General features: G+C 41.1%; 1 pseudogene; it reads right to left on the bottom strand.

Moving 5' to 3' along the window:
* Positions 1-8,766, bottom strand: part of LOC103078669 (tigger transposable element-derived protein 1-like) — an 18,225-nt pseudogene extending 9,459 nt beyond the window's left edge.
* Positions 8,767-11,885: the final 3,119 nt, after the last annotated feature.

Raw genomic sequence — 11,885 nt, 5'->3', positions numbered from 1 at the left:
TTTTTTTTTCTTAAATTCCATATATATGTGTTAGCATACAGTATTTGTCTTTCTCTTTCTGACTTAATTCACTCTGTATGACAGACTCTAGGCCTATCCACCTCATTACAAATAGCTCAATTTCATGTCTTTTTATGGCTGAGTAATATTCCATTGTATATGTGTGCCACATCTTCTTTATCCATTCATCCGATGATGGACACTTAGGTTGTTTCCATCTCCGGGCTATTGTAAATAGAGCTCAATGAACATTTTGGTACATGACTCTTTTTGAATTATGGTTTTCTCAGGGTATATGCCCAGTAGTGGGATTGCTGGGTCATATGGTAGTTCTATTTGTAGTTTTTTAAGGAACCTCCATACTGTTCTCCACAGTGGCTGTATCAATTGACATTCCCACCAACAGTGCAAGAGGGTTCCCTTTTCTCCACACCCTCTCCAACATTTACTGTTTCTAGATTTTTTGATGGTGTCCATTCTGACTGGTGTGAGATGATATCTCATAGTAGTTTTGATTTGCATTTCTCTAATGATTAATGATGTTGAGCATTCTTTCATGTGTTTGTTGGCAGTCTGTATATCTTCTTTGGAGAAATGTCTATTTAGGTCTTCTGCCCATTTTTGGATTGGGTTGTTTGGTTTTTTGTTATTGAGCTGCATGAGCTGCTTATAAATTTTGGAGATTAATCCTTTGTCAGTTGCTTCATTTGCAAATATTTTCTCCCATTATGAGGGTTGTCTTTTGGTCTTGTTTATGGTTTCCTTTGCTGTGCAAAAGCTTTTAATTTTCATTAGGTCCCATTTGTTTATTTTTGGTTTTATTTTCATTTCTCTTGGGGGTGGGTCAAAAAGGATCTTGCTGTGATTTATATCATAGAGTGTTCTGCCTATGTTTTCCTCTAAGATTTTAATAGTTTCTGGCCTTACATTTAGGTCTTTAATCCATTTTGAGTTTATTTTTGTGTATGGTGTTAGGGAGTGATCTAATCTCATACTTTTACATCTACCTGTCCAGTTTTCCCAGCACCACTTATTGAAGAGGCTGTCCTTTCTCCACTGTACATTCCTGCCTCCTTTATCAAAGATAAGGTGACCATATGTGCATGGGTTTATCTCTGGGCTTTCTATCCTGTTCCATTTATCTATCTTTCTGTTTTTGTGCCAGTACCATACTGTCTTGATTGCTGTAGCTTTGTAGTATAGTTTGAAGTCAGGGAGCCTTTCCTCCAGCCCCTATTTTCGTTCTCAAGATGGCTTTGGCCATTCGGGGTCTTTTGTGTTTCCATACAGATTGTGAAATTTTTTGTTCTAGTTCTATGAAAAATGCCAGTGGTAGTTTGATAAGGATTGCATTGAATCTGTAGATTGCTTTGGGTAGTATAGTCATTTTCATAATGTTGATTCTTCCAATCCAAGAACATGGTATATCTCTCCATCTATTTGTATCATCTTTAATTTCTTTCATCAGTGTCTTATAATTTTCTGCAGACAGGTCTTTTGTCTCCTTAGGTAGGTTTATTCCTAGATAGTTTATTCTTTTTGCAATGGTAAATGGGAGTGTTTTCTTGATTTCACTATCAGATTTTTCATCATTAGTGTATAGGAATGCAAGAGATTTCTGTGCATTAATTTTGTATCCTGCTACTTTACCAAATTCATTGATTAGCTCTAGTAGTTTTCTGGTAGCATCTTTAGGATTCTCTATGTATAGTATCATGTCATCTGCAAACAGTGACAGCTTTACTTCTTCTTTTCCGATCTGGATTCCTTTTATTTCCTTTTCTTCTCTGATTGCTGTGGCTAAAACTGCCAAAACTATGTTGCATAATAGTAGTGAGAGTGGGCAACCTTGTCTTGTTACTGATCTTAGTGGAAATGCTTTGTTTTTCACCACTGAGGATGATGTTGGCTGTGGGTTTGTCATATATGGCCTTTATTATGTTGAGGAAAGTTCCCTCTATGCCTACTTTCTGCAGGGTTTTTATCATAAATCGGTGTTGAATTTTGTCGAAAGCGTTCTCTGCATCTACTGAGATGATCATATGGTTTTTCTCCTTCAATTTGTCAATATGGTGTATCACATTGATTGATTTGTGTATATTGAAGAATCTTGCATTCCTGGAATAAACCCCACTTGATCATGGTGTATGATCCATTTAACATGCTGTTGGATTCTATTTGCTAGTACTTTGTTGAGGATTTTGCATCTATGTTCATCAGTGATATTGGTCTGTAGTTTTCTTTTTTTGTGACATCCTTGTCTGGTTTTGGTATCAGCGTGATGGTGGCCTCATAGAATGAGTTAGGGAGTGTTCCTGCCTCTGCTATATTTTGGAAGAGTTTGAGAAGGATAGGTGTTAGCTCTTCTCTAAATGTTTGATAGAATTCGCCTGTGAAGCCATCTGGTCCTGGGCTTTTGTCTGTTGGAAGATTTTAAATCACAGTTTCAATTTCAGTGCTTGTGATTGGTTTGTTCATATTTTCTATTTCTTCCTGATTCAGTCTTGGCATGTTGTGCATTTCTAAGAATTTATCCATTTCTTCCAGGTTGTCCATTTTATTGGCATAGAGTAGCTTGTAGTAATCTCCCATGATCCTTTGTATTTCTGCAGTGTCAGTTGTTACTTCTCCTTTTTCATTTCTAATTCTATTGATTTGAGTCTTCTCCCTTTTTTTCTTGATGAGTCTGGCTAATGGTTTATCAATTTTACTTATCTTCTCAAAGAACCAGGTTTCAGTTTTATTGATCTTTGCTATCGTTTCCTTCATTTCTTTTTTATTTCTGATCTGATTTTTATGATTTCTTTCCTACTACTAACTTTGGGGTTTTTTTGTTCTTCTTTCTTGAATTGCTTTAGGTGCAAGATTAGGTCGTTTATTCAAGATATTTCCTGTTTCTTAAGGTAGGATTGTATTGCTATAAACTTCCTTCTTAGAACTGCTTTTGCTGCGTCCCATAGATTTTGGGTCGTCGTGTCTCCATTGTCATTTGTTTCTAGGTATTTTTTTAGTTCCTCTTTGATTTCTTCAGTGATCACTTCGTTATTAAGTAGTGTATTGTTTAGCCTCCATGTGTTTGTATTTTTTACAGATCTTTTCCTGTAATTGATATCTAGTCTCATGGCATTGTTGTCGGAAAAGATACTTGATACAATTTCAATTTTCTTAAATTTACCAAGGCTTGATTTGTGACCCAAGATATGATCTATCCTGGAGAATGTTCCATGAGCACTAGAGAAAAATGTGTATTTTTTTGTTTTTGGACGGAATGTCCTATAAATATCAATTAAGTCCATCTTGTTTAATGTATCATTTAAAGCTTGTGTCTCCTTATTTATTTTCATTTTGGGTGATCTGTCCATTGGTGAAAGTGGGGTGTTAAAGTCCCCTATTATGAATGTGTTACTGTCGATTTCCCCTTTTATGGCTGTTAGTACTTGCCTTATGTATTGTGGTGCTCCTATGTTGCGTGCATAAATATTAACAATTGTTATATCTTCTTGGATCGATCCCTTGATTATTATGTAGTGTCCTTCTTTGTCTCTTCTAATAGTCTTTATTTTAAGGTCTATTTTATCTGATATGAGAATTGCTACTCCAGCTTCCTTTTGGTTTCCATTTGCATGAAATATCTTTTTCCATCCCCTTACTTTCAGTCTGTATGTGTCTCTAGGTCTGAAGTGGGTCTCTTGTAGACAGCAAATATATGGGTCTTGATTTTGTATCCATTCAGCCAATCTGTGTCTGTTGGTGGGAGCTTTTAGTCCATTTACATTTAAGGTAATTATCGATATGTATGTTCCTATTCCCATTTTCTTAAATGTTTTGGGTTCGTTATTGTAGGCCTTTTCCTTCTCTGTGTTTCTTGCCTAGAGAAGTTCCTTTAGCAGTTGTTGTAAAGCTGGTTTGGTAGTGCTGAACTCTCTCAGCTTTTGCTTGTCTGTAAAGGTTTTATTTTCTCCATCAAATCTGAATGAGATGCTTGCTGGGTGGAGTAATCTTGGCTGCAGGTTTTTCTCCTTCATCACTTTAAATATGTCCTGCCAGTCCCTTCTGGCTTGCAGAGTTTCTGCTGAAAGATCAGCTGTTAACCTTATGGGGATTCCCTTGTGTGTTATTTGTTGTTTTTCCCTTGCTGCTTTTAATATGTTTTTTTTTTATTTAATTTTTGACAGTTTGATTAATATGTGTCTTGGCGTATTTCTCCTTGGATTTATCCTGTATGGGACTCTCTATGCTTCCTGGACTTGATTAACTATTTCCTTTCCCGTATTAGGGAAGTTTTCAACTATAATCTCTTCAAATATTTTCTCAGTTCCCTTCTTATTCTCTTCTTCTTCTGGAACCCCTATAATTTAAATGTTGGTGCATTTGATGTTGTCCCAGAGGTCTCTGAGACTGTACCGAGTTACTTTCATTCTTTTTACTTTATTCTGCTCTGCAGTAGTTATTTCCACTATTTTATCTTCCAGGTCACTTATCTGTTCTTCTGCCTCAGTTATTCTGCTATTGATCCTGTCTAGAGTATTTTTAATTTCATTTATTGTGTTGTTCATCATTGTTTTTTTCATCTTTAGTTCTTCTAGGTCCTTGTTAAATGTTTCTTGCATTTTGTCTATTCTATTTCCAAGATTTTGGATCATCTTTACTATCATTATTCTGAATTGTTTTTCAGGTAGACTGCCTATTTCCTCTTCATTTATTACGTCTGGTGGGTTTTTATCTTGCTCCTTCATCTGCTGTGTGTTTTTTGTCTTCTCATTTTGCTTATCTTACTGTGTTTGGGGTCTCCTTTTTGCAGGCTGCAGGTTCGTAGTTCCCGTTGTTTTTGGTGTCTGTCCCCAGTGGCTAAGGTTGGTTCAGTGGGTTGTGTAGGCTTCCTGGTGGAGGGGACTAGTGCCTGTGTTCTGGTGGATGAGGCTGGATCTTGTCTTTCTGGTGGGCAGGTCCACATCTGGTGGTGTGTTTTCGGGTGTCTGTGGACTTAATTATGATTTTAGGCAGCCTCTCTGCTAATGGGTGGGGTTGTGTTCCTGTCTTGCTAGTTGTTTGGCATAGGATGCCCAGCACTGTAGCTTGCTGGTCGTTGAGTGAAGCTGGGTGCTGGTGTTGAGATGGAGATCTCTGGGAGATTTTCGCCTTTTGATATTATGTGGAGTTGGGAGGTCTCTTGTGGACCAGTGTCCTGAAGTTGGCTCTCTTTCCTCAGAGGCACAGCACTGACTCCTGGCTGCTGCACCAAGAGCCTTTCATCCACACGGCTCAGAATAAAAGGGAGAAAAAGTAGAAAGAAAGAATAAGTAGAAGTAGAAAGAGAGAAAGAAAGAAAGAAAGGAGGGAGGGAGGGAGGGAGGAAGGAAGGAGGGATGTAAGCAAAAAAAGAAAGGGGATAAAGCAAAATAAAACAAAGTAAGATAAAATATAATAAAGTTATTAAAATAAAAAATAATTATTAAGAGGAAAAAAAAGAAAAAAAATTTTTAAAAAACCCACAAAAACAGATGGATAGAAACCTAGAACAAATGGTGGAAGCAAAGCTATACAGACAAAATCTCACACAGAAGCATACACATACACACTCACAAAAAGAGGAAAAGGGGAAAAAAATCATCAATCTTGCTCTCAAAGTCCACCTCCTGAATTTGGGATGATTCATTGTCTAAAGAAGGAAAGAAAGAAAGAAAGAAAGAAAGAAGGAAAGAAAGAAAGAAAGGAAGAAAGAAAGAAAGAAAGAAAGAAAGAAAGAAAGAAAGAAAGAAGGAAGGAAGGAAAGAAAGAAAGAAAGAAAGAAAGAAAGAAAGAAAGAAAGAAAGAAAAGAAAGAAAGGAAGAAAGAAAGAAAGAAAGAAAGAAAGAAAGAAAGAAAGAAGGAAGGAAGGAAGGAAAGAAAGAAAGAAAGAAAGAAAGAAAGAAAGAAAGAAAAAGAAAATAAAGTAAAATAAAGTTATTAAAATAAAAAATAATTATTAAGAAAAAAAATAAAGAAAAAAATGGATGGCTAGAACTGTACGACAAATGGTGGAAGCAAAGCTATACAGATAAAATCTCACACAGAAGCATACACATACACACTCACAAAAAGAGGAAAAGGGGGAAAAATCATAAATCTTGCTTTCAAAGTCCACCTCTTTAATTTGGGATGATTCGTTGTCTATTCATGTATTCCACAGATGCAGGGTACATCAAGTTGATTGTGGAGCTTTAATCTGCTGCTTCTGAGGCTGCTGGGACAGATATCCTTTTCTCTTCTTTGTTCTCACAGCTCACAGGGGCTCAGCTTTCGATTTGGCCCCACCTCTGCCTGTAGGTCGTCAGAGGGCGTCTGTTCTTCGCTCAGACAGGACGGGGTTAAAGAAGCCGCTGATTCGGGGACTCTGGCTCATTCAGGCCACCGCCCCCCCGCCCCCGGTCTGAGGAGAAATTGTCTTCCACGAAACCCGTCCCTGGTGCCAAAAAGGTTGGGGACTGCTGGACTAGCTCTCCCTCCATGTATTTATTTGATAGCTGGTATTTGGTTTTCTTTTCTATTAAAGTTTGATTGATTGCCATCTAAATTCTTCCCTTTCCATTTAAGATTCACGTATATCTTGGAAGTAGGTTCTACTTCAGCAAAGTTAAATTGTATCCAGGGAGCTAGAAGATTTTAAAAGCTAACTAGTTAAAGAAGCCGCTGATTCGGGGACTCTGGCTCATTCAGGCCGTGGGGGGGAGGGAGGGGCATGGAGTGCGGGGCGTGTCTGTGGCGGCAGAGGGCGGTGTGACGTTGCACCAGCCTGAGGCGCACCGTGCATTCTCCCGGGGAAGTTGTCCCTAGATCCCGGGACCCTGGCAGTTCCGGGCTGCACAGACTCCCCGGAAGGGGGGTGTGGATAGTGACCTGTGCTCGCACACAGGCTTCTTGGTGGCGGCAGCAGCAGCCTTAGCGTCTCATGCCCGTCTCTGGGGTCTGCGCTTTTAGCCACGGCTCGTGCTCGTCTCTGGAGTTCCTTTTAGCAGCGCTCTTAATCCCCTCTCCTTGTGCACCAGGAAACAAAGAGGTAATAAAAAGTCTCTTGCCTCTTCGTCAGGTCCAGACTTTTCCCCGGACTCCCTCCCAGCTAGCAGTGGTGCAGTAGCCCCCTGCAGGCTGTGTTCACGCCGCCAACCCCAGTCCTCTCCCGGCGCTCCGACTGAAGCCCGAGCCTCAACCCCCAGCCCCGGCCGCCCCGGTGGGTGAGCAGACAAGCCTCTCAGGCTGGTGAGTGCCAGTCGGCCCTGATCCTCTGTGCGAGAATCTCTCCACTTTGCCCCTCGCACCCCTGTGGCTGCACTCTCCTACGTAGCTCCGAAGCTTTCCCCCTCCACCACCTGCGAAGGGGCTTCCTAGTGTGTGGAAACCTTTCCTCCTTCACAGCTCCCTCCCACTGGTGCAGGTCCCGTCCCTAATCTTTTGTCTCAGTTTATTCTTTTTTCTTTTGCCCTACCCAGGTACGTGGGGGTTTTCTTGCCTTTTGGGAGGTCTGAGGTCTTCTAGCATTCAGTAGTAGTTCTGTAGGAGTTGTTCCACGTGTAGATGTATTTCTGGTGTATCTGTGGGGAGCAAGGTGATCTCCGTGTCCTACTCTTCTGCCATCTAGCAGCAGGTAAGCTCTTAACATTAAATCTGTACTGATTCTGCTGAACCATATGTATAAAATAACATATCACATGTATTCTGGAAACGGAGTTGGTCAGAACATCAGACACTGCACTGTCAGCTGTAAGAGGGTGGCTGTGTCATCCACCTACACAGCTACGTTCCACTCAAGGATAGACAATGTAACCCATTCACAAGGTAGGTGAAAGCCTGTCTTGATTTGGATTGGTATTAATTCACATGATTGCAATACCTTCCTAACTAATCTTCCCATCCCCCTCTTTCCCCACCTCCAGTCCATTCTCCACAGGCAGGAAAGAGTAATCCTTTTAAAAACTTTCACTGGATCATATCACATCTCTATGTGAAACCTTTCAAAACTGTTTCGTTACTTCTTAGAATAAGACCCAGACTCCTTTCCTGGCTTGGTATAATTTGGCTCCTGTATATCTCACTCTCCTCTTGTGCCATCTGCCCTTTGTTTGCCCTGGTCTGGTTGCACTGTCTTCTTTCAATCGCTTAAATAGTCCAACCTCTTTCCCACCTCAAAGTCCTATGTATGCTCTTCCCTCCACCTGGTGTGCTCTTCCTTCCACTTCACATGACTCACTCCTTGCTCCCCAGATCTCAGCTTAAACACCGGTTCTTCAGAAAGACCATTCCGACCTATCTAATCCAAAGTAGTTCGTATCACTGCTACTGCCTCTCCCTCCCACTATTCATAATTCAGTTTCTTCACTGGTTCCTTTAATGGTACTTGTTACATTTACATAATTTTATTTGTTTACTTGTTTGGTCGCCTTTCCTGAGTTCTGATGGAAGTTAGATTTTTCTGACACAAAAATCTTCACACGTTGTGCCCAAATCCATATGTCCGTGCCCCTGTGCTAGACCTCCTTGTCTCCGATCTTCCTGCTCTTTTCTTTCCAGACCCCTAACAAGAGAGTCAGGCCATTGCTCACTGCCCAGACATTTTTTTTACATCTATTTATTTTATTACTTCAGGTCATTTCTTCTTTCTTCCTCACAAAGTGGGTGACCAGGTTTACTAGTCACAACTCCACTCTTTGGTAACATTTCTCCTCCGTAGTGGCTTTCAAAGCCAACTTCAAATGTGCTGGAAGCAGCCACTTGTCCATTTTTGGCCTTCATCCACTTACCCAGTTCATAAATCATGTTTTATCTTGAGGAAGAGGAAAGCACTTCCTGCCAGGAACTGGTTGGGCACCATCAGCCAAACCTCGGTATTTGCTAGAAGCCAGCCTGGAACTCACATCTACGCCTTGCTGTCCTCCTATTAAACACCAACACAATTTTACAAAGCATCAGTGTTAGACAAGGCCTCCCCATGACTATGATGGGTCAAGACAAAAGTAAGACCAGTCTGTAATCACTTATAAACACTGTAAAAAAGATGGACATTGGTCAAACCACAAAAATGGCCACACATCTCCTTATCACAGCTGATACGATTGTGTGGCTTCTTTGCCCAAGTATAGCTTCAGCTTCACTTCATTCATCCTGTCTTATAGATAAGATTTATCAAGATGCCCATTCATAGGATTGCCCCACCTCCTGACAGCATCCAGTACATAGCAAAGTCCCAATCCCTTGAACACTCCCCCAAATAGGCTAACACAAACACAAATTCTCGAGTAATTTCTTTCTAACACTCTTACTGAGATGTCCAATGAACCCCCATGGTGTACCTTCTTCCTTGCTATAGCAGTAAGTCCTACTTGTTCGGCTACAGAACTGTGTGGTCTGTGGTTAGAGGGCATCGACAGGCTCTTCCACCTCCTTCAGCTGGTCTTAGGTGCAAAGTTGAGGAGGCTTTCTGGTACAACTGCTATAGCTGACAGGTGTGTCTGAGGTACCTTCTCATGGCTCTGACCTAGTTCTGGTCCTGCTCAGGCGCAATATGGGTGTACCATTTTCTCTGTTGTTTGACTGATTCCAGGCTGACTTTATGATTTAGAAGAATGGAAATCACCCAGCTCATGATGCGAAGTTATAGATACATTGCCATTTAGTACCCCATCAAGTATTCTGTGGCTCTCAAGACCTGGTAAAAACCAGAAGCTCTTTTACCAAAAGATGTGTATTATTTTATCTACTGTGAGTGGTGTAAACTTACTCCAGAATATTAGGGTTTACATTGTGATTCTCTCCTTGGGGTTTGCCATAAGTTTCATGCTGCATATTTTTCCACCAGACACCTGAAGTCTTCGGTGTTACCCAATACATGGGCCTGAGCACTATTCCTAGGCATGGGATATGTTTCCTCCAGAACCCAAAAAGAGCTATCAGGCTCCCTTGCTTCCTTCTTTATGGTAGGGGATGCAAGGTGCAGCACTTTTTTTTTTTTTTTAAGAAGGCATATTTTGGCAAACTCCTGACCACTGGATCCCTAAAGACTTCACTAAACTATCAGGATTCTAAATATTTGTAGGGCTTCTCCCCCATGCCCTGGAGCATGTGCCTTATCAAAGCTTCCAGCAAGGCTATCTCTTATTTGTCTTGACTGAGCAGCATGATGTTATTGATATAAAGCATCAGTGTGATGTTCTGTGGGTTGACCTGGCAGTCCAGATACCTTCATTCTACAATACGACAAAGAGCAGGAGAGTTAACATAGCCCTGAGGCAAAACTATAAATGAATATTGTTGCATGTCCCATGTGAATATGACCTGTTTATTTTCTTCCTTTATAATCAGAATAGGCAAGGATGCATTTACCAAATAATAGCTATAGATCCTATACCCGAGAGCTTGTTAACCTGCTCTAGCAGAGATATCACCTCTGGCATAGCTTTGCAATCAGAGCTGTTACTTGATTGAGCTTTCAAGAGTCTAGGCTTAGTCTGCAGGACCCATCTGAGTTCTTCACACATTGAGAAACTAAACAGAGATATGATCAGGATACTCCCTCCCCTCCTGTTCCATTCCTTACACTATTTAATGAGATCATTAGTCACCATCCTTCCTGGAATGTGATATTACTTTTTATATACTCCTTGGCCAAGTGAAGTAGAGGGCAGTTTCAGAGGTGTTCACTTGAACTTTCCCACTCTGACAGCTCTTACTCCGCAGGCCAAAAACCCAATGTGGGCATTACTCAGTCAAGTATATTAATTCCAATTACTTGATGACTGGATAAATGACCACTGGGTGGGTCTCCAGACACAGTGGACCCATTGTCTGGTGGATTTGAACCAGAATTCCATATATGACCTGATCACATGAGCTCCCACTTCAACAGGGTACCATGACTAGCTTAAGGTCTCTGAGTATCAATGTCAACTCAGATCTCTTGTACTCAGGTCAATAGCCGTAAGCAAGACTGGCTATATAATTTGCAAGGTGCACTACTAATGAAAATGTGGGGCCACTTGTTTAAAATTATTAAAAATTTCAAGAGGGTGACAATACAGCATTAAACCAAGTTAGGAACCCTTCTAAATACAGAGCACACCCTTGAGGCCAGCCCTGGCTCTAGGTTTCTTAAGGGGAACCTAAAGGCATTGCCATGGCATATACCTGCCATAGCATTAGAGGTTGCTTTTACCCAGGAATCCAGCCAACTCTTCAGTCAAAGGATTCTATATCTAAAAATTGACTCAGGTCCACAAATCAAGCAAGAGACTGTGACTTTGTGTTGGATGACCACCTTTAGCCTCCCACTCCCCCATCTTGCTTTTTTCTGGCTGTAGATTTAAGCAGAACCCTGGTTGGCTTAAATTTATTTTTCCTGTCCATTTATTTTTCCCCTAGGTAGGCCATGACCATCTCCACAAACTCCCTGCAGGCCAAACCCCCTTGGCTGTACCTCCAACAGTTCTGGTCATTATCGTTCTCATGATCTCCTGGAATCTGGCAGCTAAGTGCCACTATCTGGACTCTATTACCTGGTGGTAAATGGACATCATTGCCATGAATATCATTGAGCCCAGCTCTGTGAGCATCTCTCCTACAAGCAGCCTTGGGTTGCAGAGGAGAGCCAGCACTGAACTTCTTAGTGATGTGGCTCCTCTTTTCCCTAGCACATTTCTCATGGCCTTGGAGAATCGTGTGTCTTCTTGGCCCATATAACATATTTCCCCTGGGAATCTTCTGGCTTCACACAATATATCCTTCTAGCATGTCTGCCTCCCTTAGGCTCTTTATTCCTTCCTACCATCTGCCAGAAAAACTCAAGCAATTCCTCTTTACTCATCATTGTTCATCACTTTTTCCAGAGTTATAAGAACCACTCCAGCAGTGATCTTGCC

This window comes from Lipotes vexillifer, unplaced genomic scaffold (assembly GCF_000442215.2).
Source record: "Lipotes vexillifer unplaced genomic scaffold, Lipotes_vexillifer_v1.1 scaffold1264, whole genome shotgun sequence".
In the NCBI taxonomy this organism is placed as follows: domain Eukaryota; kingdom Metazoa; phylum Chordata; class Mammalia; order Artiodactyla; family Lipotidae; genus Lipotes; species Lipotes vexillifer.
The sequence above is the reverse complement of the archived record's forward strand: the minus strand, read 5'-3'. Positions and strand labels throughout refer to the sequence as shown.